This window comes from Schistocerca piceifrons, chromosome 8 (assembly GCF_021461385.2).
Source record: "Schistocerca piceifrons isolate TAMUIC-IGC-003096 chromosome 8, iqSchPice1.1, whole genome shotgun sequence".
NCBI lineage: Eukaryota > Metazoa > Arthropoda > Insecta > Orthoptera > Acrididae > Schistocerca > Schistocerca piceifrons.
Genome location: NC_060145.1, coordinates 157,973,044 through 157,987,308, shown reverse-complemented (window position 1 = coordinate 157,987,308; position 14,265 = coordinate 157,973,044). Strand labels below are relative to the sequence as shown.

The following is a 14,265-nucleotide window of genomic DNA, read 5'->3' as shown; positions in this document are numbered from 1 at the left end:
CAAAATCAATTACTGAGTGTGAGCAGAACAAAGCAACTCTCACACACTGGAACAACGCTGTAAAATTTATACTGCACATGAAAGGATACAGGGACATTGATAGGTGTGAGGGAACACCTACAGGGCTATCTTCATACCCTCCATAATGCCCAAGGTGTTCACTAAAAATATTATCAACCATACAGATATTAACAACAGATTTTAAGCAAGCAAAGGAACAGGCTGGCTTAAGTAGTATTGGATACAGAACAATCAGCCATTTTCAAATAGCAAACAAAATTGTAGACCAGTAGGGGGCAATGAGTATGGCTTAACACTTTGCCTGGGATTTATATTTCGAGGAAGTTGTCTTAATCCTCCAGGAAACAAACCATGGTGTGAACTATATTATTATACTGATATTCAGCAAAGATTTTAAGGAACTGGGAAATCCTGTGAATTTAGTCAGGCAAGGAGATCCCATGCCATCAAAATTATTTAAAATAGTCCTGGCTGAACTTTTCACAGCCTTAAAATTGCGAGAACTGAACAGGAAAATGTATTACTGGAACATACCCTCATTTTGCTGATAGCATTTTACTGTTAACCTCCACTGCAAATAATGAATAATTAATATAAAATATAATGATAGTAACATTGGAAATCAGAGTAAGACTACACTCATACTCTGGTGTGTTTCATGGCACCTCACTCGCATGTAACATCGCTCAATGAAACTTTGACCGTACATAGAAAGAACTGCTATGGCGTAGCACAAAGGTTAACTACAGGAAAAACATAACAAGATGAACATGTAACACTTTTATTTTCAGGCAAGAGTTACAATGACGGCACTGTGATTCATGATGGTCCTAGGGACATCACAAATGAGGGGACTTAGTTCTTAATAAGGTATGTGATCATCACAGATGGCAATGCACACACTGCAACATGCTTCTGCACTGGTCATAAGGTTGGTAAGGAGTTCTTGTGGTAGGGCGTTCCTTCCAGCAATGCATTTCACAACTGCTGGATGGTCGTCGGTGCTTGTGGACATCCTGCAACACATCTCCCTCGTGTGTACTACATGTGCTCAATGGGATCCGAGTATGTGTTCACGTGTTGTCATCCATAAAAATGAAATCATGGCTGAATGCACACCTGGAAAGATGCATACGGGGAAAGAGTAAAGAGTTACCGTAACAGTGACCAAAGTGAAGATCATGTTAAACGATTTGGAAGTCAGTATGCTCATGCAACATTATGCCTCCCCTTACCATAAAAACTGGAACAAGCAAGACATCCACTTTAGACAATGTCCTGGCTGCATTACCACCCCTCACCATATGCGGTTCGGTAACCGCCCAGGAACACTGTCTAACATGATCATTTGTGTGGTTCAGTGTGTGTGTGTGTGTGTGTGTGTGTGTGTGTGTGTGTGTGTCGGGGGAGGGGGGGGGGAGATAATGTTACATTTGCATACTGACCTCCATGCAGTCTGTTAACAACGATGTTTGGCCTCCTATAGTCTATTAACAACGATGTTTGGCCTCCTATAATGTCCAGGGAACCATCATTAACCTCAGTAACTTCAGTGCAATTACTGTCTTTGAATGAACACACCATTTCTGTTTGTCTCATTACATATCTCTTTCAGTTAACTTTTGTACCATACTGTAGCAGTTCTTTTTATGTATGTTCCTAGTTTAACCAATCTTCACTGCATTGCAGGGAAACATCATGCAAAAGTTACTTTTGTCCAAAAGTTCTGCACACCCACTTCTGTAAGCAAAACATCGAAAGTAAGCTTTTTTAGAAAGTAAGACATAAAACAAACTGAAGAATTTATGTCATTATGGCAGGTTAATAAATGAAGGCACCTGAAGAGAAAAATAGGTCTTGTGTTCAACTGGTAAATGAAATTATGAGGCATGTCCAAACAGTAAATACCATTTTTGGGAAAACTCATAAAAACATTTTTTTAAACCGGAATTTCTCTTTAGAAGAAAGATCATTTCTTTAACTATTTTTTTTACATAGCTGCCACCATCATTCAGACATCTCTCACACCAGGAAATCAACTTTTCTACAACCTCTTCATAGGAAGATGCTACCAGTGAGGACAGCCACTGCTGAATATCATTTTCTTGTGTCGTCATTGCTTTTGAAGTGTCTTCCTCCAAAACTAAGCACCAAGATCATGAGTAAGTGGAAGTAAGAAGGTGCAGAATCGCGGCTGTACGATGGGTGATCTTACTGCTCTCAACCGAATCCCGTATATGTATTATAAATGCGAGAGTTTGCATGTGAGTGTGTTTGTTACTCCTTCACACTGAAATGACTGGACAGATTTGGACCAACATGGAATGCAGAAAGCATATACCCTGTATAAATGCATATGCTACTTTTTATTCTGAAAAAATCATTGTTCCCCTGAGATGGCCAATGTATTACATACAGCCGATTTCTGGCTCTCCTTACACTTATGATCTTTTCCATGCTAGGCTTATCACTAACTGTTGCCAAATTATTTACTCCTTCCCCTGGCACATTTTGTAATTTGCTAAAAATTTTATGTAAAAATTTTTCACTGAAGTAAATGAGCGAGTTGTAAGCAACACTTATTCTGTCAGCTTCTCTCATATCATCACAGTTTGCTGTGCTGTGGTGGCAGTAGAATGAAATTGCACTTATTTTCTGGACATTTCTTGTGTTTATGAAAATGAATTTCTTCTGATGTGTCTGTTCACAATTAGTGTGCATTATCAGTTGTAAAATGAAGCAGTGATACATTGGACTTTTAACGCAAAAGCTATTCAAAACTATGGACTGTTCCATGATCAATAGAGAGGTGCGTATTGGAACTGACTAGGTGTGCAACAAAAACAAAAACTGACTGGGGAAGGAAGTTGGAGTATACAACGTAATAATGACTGTATCCAAATTGGCATGGAGGTGGGTGAACATGTAGTTAGGTACACACATGTTAAGTGCACTAGCCAAATTCGGCTATATTCCACGAGATAAAAGGAAGACTGAGAAGGCGACCTTAATGCAGATGGGAAAATAATTATACAACAAGTAAGAACTGTATGTATCTAATAACTCATAAAAAGATAATTTTTTAGATCCAAGATAAGGAGTTTGTTTATTGTAGTATCATTTTTGACAATTGCCAAACACAAACCACTCTCGGGAAACCCTTAACCCTAGAGGGTGTGTCCCTGTGTGGCAGATGGTGGAGTCGCTGTCTTACCAAGAAGGCTGGACAGGGAACTCCATCAACAAATCCCACAACGACAGCCCCAGCAAGCCAGTGGTGTATAAAATACATGTTTTGTTATGTGGAACAAGCCTTGAAAAGAATGGAAATAACTGAACATAATTGTAATCCAGCTATTCCCAAGGACTCTAGTTTGGTACAATGAACACATGCAATGACATAAGGTGGAAGAAGTGGTGGAATCAACGTACAGTAGGATACTGCATATTTTTGTAAAAGGAATGGGCTAGAAATAAGTATATTCACATGCCTAACTTTTTGGCAGATGAGGATTGAAGTAGCTGGTTCCCCACTTCTCTTTCAACAATCTTTTAAAGATAAACACATCTGCATTTTCTGTGCTCTGAGAGGACCATTTTTCTGTCAATTTTCCTCTTTTTCCTGCTCCAGCAGGGTGTGCTGCTTATATAAACAAACTCGACAAGACAGTAAAGTTTCAACAGTTTATTTACATAATTTGGCGCTTTTATGTAGTTTGACACATATTAAACAAACAAGTTACTTAATGTACGGTTAACACAAAATCATTTGGGTTACAATTTTTTCTGGATACACTGATCATCGATTTCAATTCACTGAAAATGTCTAGATTTTGAATTATGTTTTAGAAGAGTAAAAATGTTATTAGAAATATTTTACTGAATTAGCAGCCTTTCCAGTTCTACAGAATATTTTTATTTCTTTTCAGGTATGTTAAAACCCTTTGTATCTTTTCCCCCCCTCCTATTGCAGCACTACTTTGAGCATATTTGTATACCAGTAAAATGCCCACTATACAGATAGAGTGAACCAGAAAGTAAAAAATGCTGATTAAAAACACAGCTTGGTGACCTCAAAACCCTTGCCATATGCTCATTATGTCAATTAAAACTACATATACACTTCAGGTCGGATATTACGTGCATACGTATGGTAACTCTGAACCTCTGGATCTCGGAAATGTATAATGGTATCAAAAAATGTTTGAAGGTTCCCAAGAACATAATCTTAAGAACATATGGTAAAAATTTCAATGATTAGCCATGAATAGAAACAACAGAAGTGGTCATCTACACAACTGGTACTTTTGGTATCCAAAAATCATGGTTTTTCGTCTATATATCTCGACAACAGGCAGATTTTTGAAAATGGGAAAACTGCATTTCTAGACGAATGTATAAAGAACATACAGTTAAAATCTGAGGCATTTTCTGTGGTTTATTATTTATATATTTGCGGTGTATGGTGAAAAAAGGTAAACCAGTATTTGTGGTTTCAGCTTAAGTTCAGTAACTTTGAACCTCTGAATCTTGGCAAGGGATGATGATTTCGAAAAGTTCCCCAAGAATATCATCTTAAGAACATACAGTAAACATTGGGGGAAGGTGGGGGGGGGGGAGGGGGTTGTGTGTGATCACCATTACCCTACAGTCCATATCACCACCACCACCACCCACACTGTGAAATATAAATTTGCTTATTTTCAAATGTACGTTTATTAAATTACATTAAAATGTTTTGTGTCACACACACACACACACACACACACACACTCTCTCTCTCTCTCTCTCTCTCTCTCTCTCTCTCTCCAACTATGAAGTTCAGGACATACAGCACGTTGTCAAAGGTGAATAAGAAATTAAATATGCTTAGCGAAGTGCAAAGCTTTACAGGGCATAAGAGGTTTTGTTAGTGTCTTCATGTACAAAATGAGGAACACAGGTAACCACTGAGAATCTAGTCACAAGACGACGTCCACTATAATGGATATATTGCTGCTAATAGTGAGATTTAGAACTGAACACTTACTAGTAAAATGTATTGAAGGAGTTTTAGTTATATGTGTGTGTCTTTCATTTTGACTTGAATGGAATCTTTCTAGTGTTTTTGTGGCAGGGAGGAGAGATCTAGAAGAATAAATTACTTCTTCTGGCACTATGTCCATGCTATTGTTATGGGCACAAAAGTCTCAGCAAAATCTCCATTAAAAAAAAATTCTGCTACTGAATGTGCCAAATCATATCAAAGCGAATTCTGCAGCAAAATGTTCTCTCAATGAATACTCAATGCACAACACTTCATCAGCGTCAAAAGAAAGAAAATTTAACGCGATAATTTAAGTGGAGATGTTCAAATCACTTTGCTTGAGAGGAAATTTGTTAACCTATTGGAGAGTTAGTTGAGAAGCAATTACTTGCCATTATGTAGTAGTAAGAAAGCGTTAGGCCTCTGTTATTCTTGGTCTTAGAATTACCCTATTTACTGGAGAATAAGATGTCCTTGAATATAAGACAACCCTCTACTTTTTAAGACACTCCTCAAGAAAAATTTACATATGACATATTTTGACCAATCAAAAATTACCACCTGGTTTAGTGGCATAAAGTATCTGCCTAAAAAGTTAACATTATACCTATTCTGAACTTTTGCCATTTTTTGATTGTCTACACTTTGATAATACAAGGAGAAAAAAAATGTTTACATTAATTTGCAGACAGATCTCTCTCTGTCTCTCTTTTTAACCCTGCCGTCTGTAGTGTCACTAAGTTCGATCATCACCGCCATCCTAACAGCACAGCTGTGAGATTCATATCTTCAATGTCACAAATATTTGGCAGTTTTTTTTCCAAATATGTTGCAATTTCTCAATGGGTGATTATGGTGAGACTTGAGAACACAGCTGTTTTTCTTTCTTTCTTTTTTTCCCCCCCTGAACACACATCTGATTTTGCTTCTATACTTACGTGTAGATGTTAAACTACCTCTTGCTCCCAACCAACTCGCCTGCCCGCCGCTCTCTTATTGGCTGCGTAGAACTCACTCCCTTTTGTTCATGTTACATGTCGTGGTGCGCATTCACAACACTGCAGCACTAAACACTTAAATATGCCACTGGCTCCTACCTAAACTTCGACCATCTCCTGCAGAAATGAATACTGTTGGTGACAATTTGTTCAATTTTAAAGTCAGTTCAATTCTGACTCCAAGTGGATTTGGAAAAAGTGCAGTTGAAACATGGTAGACATTTATATAAAGCTAATTTACGTGATACACATTCCCAATGGTTGCCAACGTGGCATAATTTGCTGCCCGGTCACTACTCCCCTCCCCACAAGCATCCTTGCTCTCAGCCCAGCTGGTATCACTGTTCCCTCTCCAATGCTACCACTGTACTGTGCTTGAGCAATTGTGAAATAAGGACTGTAACGTCTTGTAGGGTCTACGTCACATCTAATAGCAGCAGCTAATATATAAATAAAAGGTCGCAGTCATGATTCAGTCCAATTCTCGAACTTTGGCACTCCCCGTGATCTACTGACGTCTGTTGGTAGATCACCATGATGGGTCTTGCCACTGTAATTTGTTCTCAAAATAACAATTACAATTCTTGATTCATTAGAATTTCACCATAATGGTCCACAGATGATTAAATGCTGGAAATTTTTTTACCTAATATTCTAATACTTGAACTGAGACCAAATTTCACATTTGAAACCCACTTAGTACATCATTATAGTCTCCATCAACCAAGTAGACTATTGCTTTCGGTTCTTAACCAAGTAATGTTTTTCATAGGACAACATTTTTGCTTCTGAATGGTACATTATTTAACAACTGTCATTACTGTTTGTATACAGTATGTAACTGTGTATAAGAACTTTAATTGCAAACCTGCAAATACAACAAAAGTTTGTAATATGATAGAATTTAATGCTATTTCCTCTTGCGTTTCACAAAATATTGTCAAATGTTAAGCAGAGCAACAGACAGTTCTAGTCACTAGTTCATAGTTTCTCATGTATCTCTCGCATTAGAGCCACACACAATGCCAGTCAGTATCATGTCATTGTTCGAGTGACATCGATACTGTATCGAGAGTATTGGCATATCTGGACATCTTGAGACTATTGTTTGTCCAGCCCTCCCCTTCTGAATTCCGCAAAATAAATCTGCATCTCATCTCAACAGCCGAAGCTACACATGTAAATGTAAGATAATCCCTGTATACTCTATTAAACAACACAAAGAAGTTGACCTCAGCAACAATAGTTTACTCTGGGAATATAAGACAACCCTGTATTTTTCAAATGACTCAGCTGTCAAAGCCTTCACCTTATAATCAGGTAAATATGTACTTGGAATCCTTTCCAAACATACATACACCACGGCAAATTTTGTAGCAGGGAAGGGAGATCCAGAAGACCAAATTATTTCTTCTGGTACTATGTCCATGCCATTGCTATAGGCACAAAAGTCTCAGCAAAAACTCCATTCAGAAAATTCTGCTGTTGAATGTGCCAAACTGTATCAAATTAAAAAGAAAAGTAAAAACATCCTCATAGATATTTTCATATAGGGCAGTTTTGATACTTTTTATACACAGAACTTATAGAATTCATTTATGTAAAATCGATAAAATGGATTTTCCTGATACATTAGTTCCCCATGGCAGTGTCAGATGAAATGTATGAGACATTTGAAATATGAAGGGAAATGACTGGTGGAAGCCTGTGCTATAACGAAAATTCTAAAAGTCAGAGAAAAATAGTACCAAATCATTTACTGAGTGAATGCAGAACAAGGCAACTCTCATAAGCTGCAAACACTCTGTAAAATTTATACCACACAAAAAAGGATATAGGGAAATTGATAGGTGTGGCCCATTTCATCCCATCAGTGTCTATAATGTTCACTTAATGTATTACCAAACATACAGATATTAACGGCAGATTTCAAGCAAGCAAAGGAACAGGCAGGCTCCAGTAGTGAATGTAGAACAATGGGCCATTTTCAAACGGTGAACAAAATTGTAGACTAGAACGGGCAAATGAGTACAAGCTTATCACTTTGTGATTTATATATTCTGAGAAAGCTTAGGCTTAGTCTCAACAACATCAATCCTCCAGAAAACAGGATGACTTTCCCTATATTGTTATACTGACATGCAGCAAAGATACAGTGCCCATCAGATTTTAAGGAACTGCAAAATCCTGTGAACTGTAAGGTAAGCAAAGTGATTGCATTTACCAAACTTATTTATACAGTGCTTGCAGAACTTTCCACATCTTTAAAATTAGGAAAACTATGCACAGAAACAATGAATATAACATGTAATTAAAGTAAAATTGTAGGGAGACTATACCCGGGCCAGTGAAACATGTCACTTGACAGCTTGCGTGTGGTTGGCTACACTGCGATTGCGAGGTTGCAATAGCTGCCACTGCACATGCCCACAACTCCGAAGTACATTTTGTAAATGTAAGGTACAATCAACGTTTATACATAAGTGCAACAAAGTAAGTTTTTCTAACAATGGAGAGAGCAACGACGCAGACTAAGCGTTTGATGGTATATGAAACTGGGAAATAAAAACACCCGAAGTTAATGACAATATATATGAAAAGTCTTTCCAAATTGTTACATAAAGCTGCACGTAAAACGTTGTATAATAATGTAAATCTAAGCATACCAAATAACACGCTATACACACTCATAGAAAGAAATAAAGCAAAACATGCATAGCCTACCCAATTGCAGAGAGACAAAGAATTAATTCTGTATACATTTACACTCGCCAATTTACGATGTCAGTGGCACAATTCCATCCAATTCTCCTTCACTATCATCGGAATCGGCACCAAAACCGTTATCTCTGTCATCATCATCATCAAGAGCAATCATTAATTGTTTGTTTTCATTTATAATACCATCTATAGTCTGTGCTTCTCTTATCAGTTCTTTACGGTCACTAGTGGTCGGAGTGTTATCTAAAATCATGGAATGGTACGGTGCATTGTCCATCACAAAAAATTTTGGAACATTAAAATGTAGAAACAAATTTTTAAACCACTGTAGAAACCGTGGGTGGTCCATATCCTCCTGATAGTCACCGGTTTTTTTTTTTTTCGATTGAAAAACTAGAAGTCCTTCAGGCACAAAGCTGTTTGAAGATCCTGCATGGGCCACAATTAATATAGAACCTGTTCCTGTTGGCTGATGACTGCTGCTATTCGGAGTATCATCTGTCCAGCATTTCTCAACTGATTCTCCAGCACTGACCCAGGTTTTGTCCAACCATATGACAGTGTATGTCCTTTCCTACAATTTTGTGTAAGAAAATGGTATGAGCTGCAACGACATGAGCTTTTTCTAGTAACAGTTTTTGTCCATCTAACATTTTAAAACGGAAGCCAATACTTTTTAATATCATCTTAACTGATGTTTTCCCCCCTGAGAAAAGTTCACTTTCTTTTAAAGGAACTAGCAACTTCACTATTGTGGGGTATTCTTTCCTTATATAGTATCCGTACATGTGTCGACGAATTGCACCGGACTGGAAAGAATCAATATCTGTAACAGGACGAGTCTGCTTTTTTTTTTTTCCTTGCCCGGAGTACTTAATAACACACTGTTTCTTCCACAGGGGCTTTCTTCCATACTGTTTACTTCACTGTCTTTTACGTCTTGAATGTCTTTTACGTCTTGAAGTAGCACCCCTTTCCTTATAACTGTTCTAGAGTTTTCGAGGTACGCTCTAAAACTTTATCGGCAGGAATCATCGCATGCCCATGAACAGAAACAAATTCTTTTTCTTGCTCATAAAACTCACGCGTCCTCCTTAGCAATTCCAAAGCGTTGTCACTTGGTGAACGACATCATATTGGCAACATTGTTTAACAAACAGAAACTGTAATCAAGGCAATAATGCAATACAACAGCAGGTGTTTGCGCACGAACATACAAGGTTTACACGGAAGCCGGCAATGTGGTAGTATCGACGCCGGAACCGGCTTTTGTTCGGTGCTGTTATTGGTTCAGAAGACACGGTACCTCCCGTTCCTAACTTGTGTGTTTGTTATACTACCAACTCTATGGCACTTGGCGAGTGACCTTGAAGTGACATGTTTCAGCGGCCCGGGTATACAATACCCTGGTGTGCTACACTTTTGACTACAAATGGAATCATCTGCTACAGTATATCACAGGAGGTACACGAAACAAATAAACAATGAGAGGAACAGAAATGACAATTTTGTTCAAAAATAATAATTACTTGTAAAGTTATCATGTTTCATGATGGTCCCTTGGACATTAGGCAAGACATGATTCTTAACCTTCCATGGGTTGTGCCAGTTCCTGTTGCACAAGTGGTCGTGAGTTACAAAAAGCACAACACATTGTTTTGCATTAATTATTGGTATCGTTTTAGATGGAATATATTACATACCATATTTCAACCATTATATGTTCAGAACAGAATGTGTTTTTGAATATGTAGCTGTATTAATATTTTTTATAATATAAAAAACAAACAAAAATAATTTTAGAACAAAAAACACTTACTGTTCTTTGTATTACAACTGAATCTAATAATTTGCAATTATAAATTACTGTTATTGACATCTACTGCAAACATTTTTTAAGAGTGACCACAAGTACTACACATCACTGCTGCAGAACAGTTTGTTGACCTCCCGCAGAGGGCATATGCCCTGCGCATCTTTTCCTCTTGAGGAAAGGACAACAGTTGCAAAAAAACCAGTGTCTCATTCCCTTTCAGTATCACACATAAATCACTTGGCTATTCCATCCAGCTGTAATTATGAGGGCCAGGGCAGATGGGGGGTAGATAAGAGCCACAATCTTGTTGTTCTGGCTACGGTATACGTAGCACATAATTTGTCCAGTGTGGACACCTCACCCATTACAATCCGGAGTATTACTTGGTTTTCCACCTTCTGCGTCTATGTCTCCACTCTTGTGTATTTCAGACACCAAATTGACAGCTTTATTTATTTTTGTTACATACTATGCAACAGTTTGGTCTTGATGAACAAAAATTTATGAACCTACATTTCTCACATTATCAAAAAAAAATTCTGGAGGAATGACACCTTTGTTTTCCTCTTAGTTCCTAAAAATGTGATACTTTTAAATATTACAGGGGCCCAGAGGCACCCCATTATCAGAAGGTAAATTTCGTTTTATACTGGTTATGTCCTCCACATGACACTCTAGAACTTCTTCTGCAAGTTTGAAACAGAGTATGGACCTAGTGGCTGTTCACCAACATATAACTCCAAAATTTTCACCAAAAAAGTAAAAGTAAGTCTTTGCACTTGCCTCAGCACACATTTTGATACCATATTTGTAAGTTTTCAATGGCATATACTGAATCAATGTACCATGTCTGCGAAATAGATGTAATATTTCATCCACTGTATGAAGTTCTCTTATGCTCATGTAATATTTCATCCACTGTATGAAGTTCTCTTATGCTCTAAGATTTTCTTGTATTTTGAACACAACTGTCAAAAATATATCTTACAAAAGCAAGTTTATCAAGCTTTCCTGCTAGGTTGTGCTAGCATCAAACTGAAGGGTCCTCATAATTAGTAGAAACCTTTGACAACTATCACTCTCAGAAGTGTCATTCTCATCTCATCCTTTGCCCATAACCCTCCCACATTTACCAGTAGTCCCTTTCTCAAGCCAATTTGAATAAGGATAGTGACAGTGGCTCACAGTTCTTCTCTGGTTAGATACCTGTAATATCAGCGGCATGTATGCATTGGGCCAAATTTTTTAATTCTTAGAATTTCATCGATCACATTTACATAAAATTTTTTCGAAAATACATCAACTGGAGATGGAGAATTTCTTACTATTCTTGTGGATCACATAGAAACTTCAGCTCATGTTTCATTTCTCTCATCTCCATCATTACCCTCTACTTCAGTTTCAGGCTTGTGGTCATAAATTTGCTATTTCTTTCCACTCAAATCTGAATTGCCTTCCTCAAAATTTCGAGTCAATTGATTTTGAACTTGTCTTTCATTCTCTTCATTCTCTTCTTCTTCTTCTTCTTCTTCTTATAGTTCTTGAAAATTTTAGGAATGTCTTCGTTTTACTGGGCTCCAACTAATAAGACCATTCCGAAATGTGTACTACTCCACACACTGATATTAAAAATAATAAAAACACAATAAGAATAGTACTTACATAATTTAATGAACAGCTTAATGAAGAATAAATGTGGATAAAAACAATACTGTTTGTATAAAGCGTTTTTGTACTTATTTGCTGCGCTTAGCTTTTAAATAGTTTTTCTGGGAAAACCTAGCGTAGTTTTCGCGTCTCGTATTTCAGTGAGTGTTTCTTGATTATCAGAGTAGCTCATCAGAAGATTATCTTGGGAATTTGTCACCGTATAGAGTAGGGTAAACATAGTCATGTGTAGGGACTGTGGTTGTTGTGAGCGGACGCAAGGAGAATTGGCCACTCTTCGGGGGCAGGTGGAGGCTTTGTCTGTTAGGCTCATCGAGCTCGAGGCGCAGGCGTCGGCTCGTAGTGGCGTTGGGGCAACTGTGGTGAGACCTATGCCTACTTCGGTGGCCTTGGAATCACATGGAACCCCTGATGTCGCTGCGTCTTCCGGCAGTGAGCATCTTACCGGTCAGCCATCACTCCAGGGTGAATGGCGGACAGTGGTGGGCTTGCGCGTGCCTGGCCGAAAGGCGAAGGTGGGATCTGGCCGCGTGGCAGCTGCCTTACCCCTTTCCAACAGGTACGGGGTGCTTCCTAGTGGTGATGACATCGTTTCTGAGCCACCACAGGATGCCTCGCCTGTTGGGCCAGTGGCCGATTCTCCGGCAAGGTCCCGACAGTCACAGAGGGCGGGCCTATTAGTTATAGGGAGCTCCAACGTTAGGCGGGTTATGGAGCCCCTCAGGAAAATAGCGGGTAGGTCGGGGAAGAATGCCAGTGTGCACTCGGTGTGCTTGCCGGGGGGTCTCGTCCGTAATGTGGAGGAGGCCCTTCCGGCAGCTATTGAACGCACTGGGTGTGACCGGCTGCAGATAGTAGCACATGTCGGAACGAATGACGCCTGCCGCTTGGGTTCTGAGGCCATCCTTGGTTCCTTCCGGCGGCTGGCTGATTTGGTGAAGACAACCAGCATCGCACGGGGATTGCAAGCTGAGCTTAATATCTGCAGCATAGTGCCCAGAGTCGATCGCGGTCCTCTGGTTTGGAGCCGTGTGGAGGGTCTAAACCAGAGGCTCAGACGACTCTGCGACTATAATGGTTGCAAATTCATCGACCTCCGTTATTGGGTGGAGAACTGTAGGGCCCCCCTAGACAGGTCAGGCGTGCACTACACACCGGAAGCAGCTACTAGGGTAGCAGAGTACGTGTGGCGTGCACACGGGGGTTTTTTAGGTTAGAGGGACCCCCCCTTGGGCGAAACGATAAAATACCTGACGGCTTACCAGAGAGGACATTATCATCGTTGATAAAGAACGTCCGTCCTCAGAGACCAAAAACAGGAAAAGTTAACGTAATATTGGTAAACTGCAGGAGTATCCAGGGCAAGGTTCCTGAATTAGTATCTCTTATTGAAGGAAATAGTGCGCATATAGTATTAGGAACGGAAAGTTGGTTAAAACCGGAAGTGAACAGTAACGAAATCCTAGACACAGAATGGAATATATACTGCAAGGATAGGATAAACGCCAATGGTGGAGGAGTATTTATAGCAGTAAAGAATTCAATAATATCCAGTGAAGTTATTAGCGAATGCGAATGTGAAATAATCTGGGTTAAGCTAAGTATCAAAGGTGGGTCAGATATGATAGTCGGATGCTTCTATAGACCACCTGCATCAGCAACCGTAGTAGTTGAGCGCCTCAGAGAGAACCTGCAGAACGTCGTGAAGAAGTTTCGTGATCATACTATTGTAATAGCGGGAGACTTCAATCTACCAGGTATAGAATGGGATAGTCACACAATCAGAACTGGAGCCAGGGACAGAGACTCTTGTGACATTATCCTGACTGCCTTGTCCGAGAATTACTTCGAGCAGATAGTTAGAAAACCAACTCGTGAAGCTAACGTTTTAGACCTCATAGCAACAAATAGACCGGTACTTTTCGACTCCGTGCATGTAGAAGAGGGTATCAGTGATCATAAGTCAGTGGTTGCATCAATGACTACAAGTGTAATAAGAAATGCCAAGAAAGGAA

The 14,265-nt window shown here is 39.1% G+C and overlaps 1 protein-coding gene across 9 annotated transcripts in view; it reads right to left on the bottom strand.

The window, feature by feature from the left end:
- Positions 1-14,265, bottom strand: part of LOC124711469 (serine/arginine repetitive matrix protein 1-like) — a 145,790-nt gene that overhangs the window by 21,036 nt on the left and 110,489 nt on the right. The window lies entirely within an intron of this gene.